Source organism: Arachis ipaensis, chromosome B03, assembly GCF_000816755.2.
Source record: "Arachis ipaensis cultivar K30076 chromosome B03, Araip1.1, whole genome shotgun sequence".
Lineage (NCBI taxonomy): Eukaryota > Viridiplantae > Streptophyta > Magnoliopsida > Fabales > Fabaceae > Arachis > Arachis ipaensis.
The window spans coordinates 7226385-7232188 of record NC_029787.2 but is presented as its reverse complement, the minus strand read 5'-3'; positions in this window follow the sequence as shown (position 1 = coordinate 7232188).

Genomic DNA, 5804 nt, shown 5'->3' with positions numbered 1-5804 from the left:
CTAATTATTTTTTATATTGTAAAATTACTATATATGCAAAATTGCTGACGTAGAACAAATACAAAAAATAATATGATATAGATTTATTCTATTATATATTGACATCAATTCTTATATGATATAAATAGATGTGCAATCCACGTAAATTTTGTTTTTATCATTTTATGTATAATATTTTAGAATTTTTTTATTTTTATCACTTGCTTATATTCCATCTAATTTATCCTCCTAATCAATTGTTCTATCTGTTTTGGTTTTATATGATTAAATCGCTTAAGATGAATTTTATAATATTTATCAATAAAAGTTTTTTTTTTTGAAACAACGAAAGCTCAACACAAACAGTGGAGCAAAAGTCAAGGTGCTACAAAGAGGAGAACAAAGAAACAACCATAACGCCTGACATCACCTGCCCTGCTATCAACACGCCCTGAGATTACTGTCAGTCCATTCTTTGTAGTTCATAAACATTTTCTGTTGGATGAGGTCAACACCTGTTATCTGATTGTTGAAAATCCTACCATTACGTTCCAACCAGATGTTCCAAATCACTGCAAAGAACCCAATCAACCACCGCTTCTGCTCTTGTTTACTCGTGTGCAAACCAGCCCAACTCTCAAACAGACCTTTGATGGAACCCGGAATAGCCCACTCTCTACCAACTGACCGCAACCAACTGCACCATACTTGCCATGCTATATCACACAAAAGAAATAGATGCTGGACAGTTTCTATCTCCTTGTTACAGAGCACACAAATATTATCACTGTGATGAATAACGCCTAGCCTACTCAACCTGTCTTTGGTATTAACTCTACCTACAAGGACAAACCAGCCAAAAAGCTCAATCCTCGGAGGCACCACTCCTTTCCATAATGAACTTGTGAAACTATAGCTTGTGATCGCTGCTGGCAGATTCTCTGATTGAAGGACCCGCATGAGAGACTTAGTAGAAAACACACCCTTACTATCAAACTTCCAGACCACATTATCCTCCATACCCTGTGACAGCTTTACCGGCCGTAACCTCTCATGCAGCTGGTGAACAAGTTCCAGCTCCCATTGGAAAAGCTCCCTTCTCCATTGGAAGTTCCATATCCACTCCAATCCATCCCAAAACCCACAATCCCCTACCACCTCTTCTTGTTGGTTGGAAACCGAGAATAGTCTTGGAAACGCCTCTTTCAGCGGCCCGCCTTGCACCCAGTTATCTTCCCAAAACAGAGTACTCCTTCCATTTCCTACTTCCATAGACAGGCCAGTAACCAATTTATCCCTTAGTCGCTGTTCCTTTATGTTTAACTGGCATATGTCCTTCCAAGGCCCGCCTTTCTCTGGTATTTTCTGATTTACCAACATGACATCAGGGCTCAAATTGTTACAGGAGCATACAATTTTCTTCCACAAGGGGCAATCCTCTTTTGAAAACCGCCACCACCACTTAAACAAGAGTGCTGTGTTCCGAAGCACTGCATCCCCAACTCCCAAACCCCCAGCCTTCTTCGGAGCCTGGACCACCTCCCACCTAACTAATGGGATACCATCCTTTCCATCCCCCTTACCCCACATAAATCTTCTTTGCAACTCAACCAGCTTGTCCGCAACCGCCTTTGGCATCTTGTACAGGCTTAAGTAATATATCGGCAGGCTATTCAACACCGACTTAATGAGGATAAGCTTGCCTGCTTTATTCAATACCTTCGCTTTCCATAAGCTGAGCTTTTCTTTCACCTTGTCTATGACTGGTTTCCAAGTCTTCACTAGCCTCGGATTCGCACCGAGAGAGATTCCAAGGTATCTAACCGGTAACCCAGCTTGGTTGCATCCCAGCAGGCCGCACACCTGATCAACCCACTCCTGCTCACAGTTTATTGGTATCAAATTTGACTTATCATAATTGATGCTCAACCCCGACATCAACTCAAAACACCGTAACAATCTCTTATAATTTACCACTGTCTCTGTGTTTGGAGGACAAAATAGAATCGTATCATCCGCAAATTGAAGGTGCGATAATTCTACATGCTCACCTCCGACCATTAGTGGTTCAATACGTCTGTTTCTTACTGCTTCCCCCATCATCCGATGCAACACATCAACCACAAGCACAAACAGAAGGGGGGACAGGGGGTCCCCTTGTCTTAGGCCCCGCTCCATGTTGAATGGCTTGGTTGGAGACCCATTTACCAGAACTGACATAGATGCCGTGCTCACACACTCTTTTACCCAATCCCTCCATCTCTGGCCGAACCCCATTTTCTGAAGTACAATATCTACAAAGCTCCATCGGACTCTATCATATGCTTTTTGAAAATCAAGCTTGATAATAGCCGCCTTCTTCTTTCGCGTCTTGAGCCAATGGACTGTCTCACATGCAATGAGCGCACCGTCATGGATTTTCCTACCCTTTACAAATGCAGTTTGGGTTTCTCCCACCAATCCTGGCATAACCGATCGCATCCTTCTAACCAAAACCTTCGATATAACCTTGTAAACACAGCCCACCATACTAATCGGCCGGAAGTCCTTGATTTCTTTAGCCCCCACAAATTTTGGGGCCAGTGTCACCCACGTGATATTCACATCAGATGGTAACTCTGCCGTTTGGAAGAATTGCATTACTGCTCCAGTGAACTCCTGTCCAATCTCCTCCCAGCATTTCTTGATGAAATTCATATTGAACCCATCACTCCCTGGGGCTTTAGACGATTCACAATCCCATACTACTTCCCTGATTTCTTCCGCCGACGGCAGAACCTCCAATGCCTCAGCCTCAGCCCTATCTATCTGTTTTAGTAACCCATCCCGCACACCGATTCTCGGAGCATATTCCTGGTGATATAGCTTCTTATAGAACCCCCTAATTGCATACTTTATTCTTACCGGGTTCCGCACCAACCTTCCCTGTATCACCAGAGCATCAATTCTGTTATGTCGCCTTCTGGCCGATGCAATGTTATGAAAATATCTCGTATTCCTGTCCATGTCCCTCGCATGTTTGGAACGAGACATCTGCTTCCAGTGAATTTCCTTCCTGATGTACCACTTTTCACAAAAACTCACCAGCGCCTTTCTCCTAGCTTCCGTCGTACTATCATAAATTCCATCACTAACCTGGATATCAAGCTTCTTTATTTCATCCTCAAACCTCATCAGTCTACTGTCCATATCACAGAAGTTATCCTTGTGCCATTGCCTCAAAGGCACCGTCAATGACTTCAATTTACCAATGAAGGGAGCATCTCCCAGGTTCCTCCATTCGTCCCGCACCATCCTCAGGAAACCCTCATGGGTAAACCAGGAATCTAAACTCCGGAAAGGTCGCGGGCCCCCTCGAACCCGAGCATCCTCCACAATTAACGGGCAGTGATCTGACAGGCCCCTCGGACCACCTCTTACCCGAATGTCAGGAAATTCCTCAACCCACTCAACAGAAACCAGCACCCTATCAATTCGACTACAAGATTGACCCCTAAACCATGTGAACTTCCCATCAGAGAGAGGTAGATCCACCAACTGCATGTCTTGAACCCAACTCTTAAACTCCTCCGCTGATGCCGGCATCGTTGTCCCCCCTTTCCTTTCCTCCACTTGCAAAATCTCATTGAAATCCCCAAGCAAGAAGAGAGGGACTTGGCACAATCCCGCAATATAGCTCAATTCTTCCCAAACCACCCGCTTTTCTTCCCTCCCATGCGCCCCATACACTAAACAGTACGCACAGTGAAAATTATTCTTTGTTAACACTCCTTCAATGCACAACCACCTCTCACCTTTATAGCAATGACTAGTCTGAAACATCATGTCATCCCACATCAATAAGAGGCCTCCAGCCGTTCCATCAGATTCCACAAACTCCCAACCCACCGTATTATCTCCCCAAATTCTTGCAACATCATACTTGGAGATCACTTCTTTTTTCGTTTCAATCAAACCCAGCATATGTAAATTATATTTTTTCTTCAATGATTTCAACATACCTATTTTCCCATCTCCCCTCAACCCCCTAATATTCCAACAACTCACAATCATTTAGACAAAGTACTGTTCACCTTATGTTTGTTCTTCGGGCGACTCCTTCTTGCCTTTTCTTTTTGTTTTGTCAATCTTCGTTTTGCTGCTATTTCGTCATTTTGAGCTTTCAAAATGCTCATGATATCCACATCATCATCATACAGCACAGCACCAGATTCAACCGCTAGAGCCCAAGTAATTTCATTTTCATGCATCTGTGCCTCTTGCGAATCCCTGGCCATATCTTCCTGGGTGTGTTTGTTGTTCCTCCTCGTGCCTATTCCTGTGCTAATCCCCTTCACAGGCGCTCCTCCCCCTTTTGCCCAACCTGGCTCCCATTCCTTTGCTGTTCGGTTACCCGCCATGGCCACTTCCTTCCCTCTCCCTCGGTCCAACATCCCCGGAAGGCTCCCTAGATCTCGGCCATCGTCCACGGTTCCTGCCCAGTTCACCGGAACCGGCACCAGTCCCTCCTCGAACACGCACACCTCCTCCCGTATCCCCTCCCCAACACCAATCTCCGCAGGTACACCCGTCCCCGCCAATTCCATCGCATCTCCCTGCGTATCATGCGGCGCCACCGGACCAGCCCCCATCGACGGGACCTCTACCCAGACCACCTGCACCGGCACCAATCCCTCTTCGACTGCCTGCACCCCTTCTTGCATCCCCTCCCCGACACCAATAAAAGTTAGAATGCGTAAATTTAGGAAATAAATCAATAATATAATAGTAGTGCCTTCAAAAGATATCATTACAATTTCTTTTTGTGAGACATTGGAGTAAGTGCTTGTCTGTCTACACATATCTCTTTTTCAACTTTGCTCTTAGAAAATTAATTAATTTTTCATATGGAGTACTGGGAATATGTTTGGTAGGTAGAAATGAAAGGAGGGGGTATATTAAACAATTGTAATGTTTGATGCATAGTTATAAAAAATCGGATCTTCAATCGAAAAATTGATAAATTGAATTTTCAACCGATTTGTTCTAGTTTAAAGTCCGTTTAAGATAAAAAAAACTAGTAAGAATTAGTCAAACCGATAAAAATTGGTAAAAAATCAGTCCAATTCAACCAAATTGCTCAAGAGAAAATTCTAAAATTGATAAAAATATAGTTTAAATTTAGATCCTTCTTGTACTGCATGTTCTCTTTGTCATTAAATTATGTTATTCCTTATTATTTCATATGCTAATTATTAATTATATAGTAAAATCGCACAATAATTTTTTAGATATTATTTTAATTTTATATTCATTATTCATAAGATCGATTTTACCGATTCAACTAATGATTCATCGATTGAATTAATAAATTAATAATCTGACAAATTCGGTCTCCAATTCAATTCTTACCATTTGATGCATTATGAACAAAAAAAGAGTCTCGTTTGCTTTATTTTTTGGTGGCTTTCTTTTGGAATCATTCAGGGTAATTAATTATACAAAAATAAATGTAAAAATTTATGTATAATTATCTTTATATAAAATTATTAACCCAAAAATAAAAATATATCAACATAAAATACACATCCTTGTCAATGTCATTCGCATGGCTCATCAAACTCCCTGATTCCATTTATTTTGTTAAGTTGCCTTTTTTTCATAACATAATTTACATATAACATTTGTTTGACACTTGTATAAACGTATTTTTTATGATCAATTGTCTTAATAAAAAAAATATTTTTTAACACATCTAAACACATTAAAATATGATTATTTTTTGTTAATCGATATGATTGAAATAAATTTAAAAATAACATGTAATATTAATTATTAATAAAAAA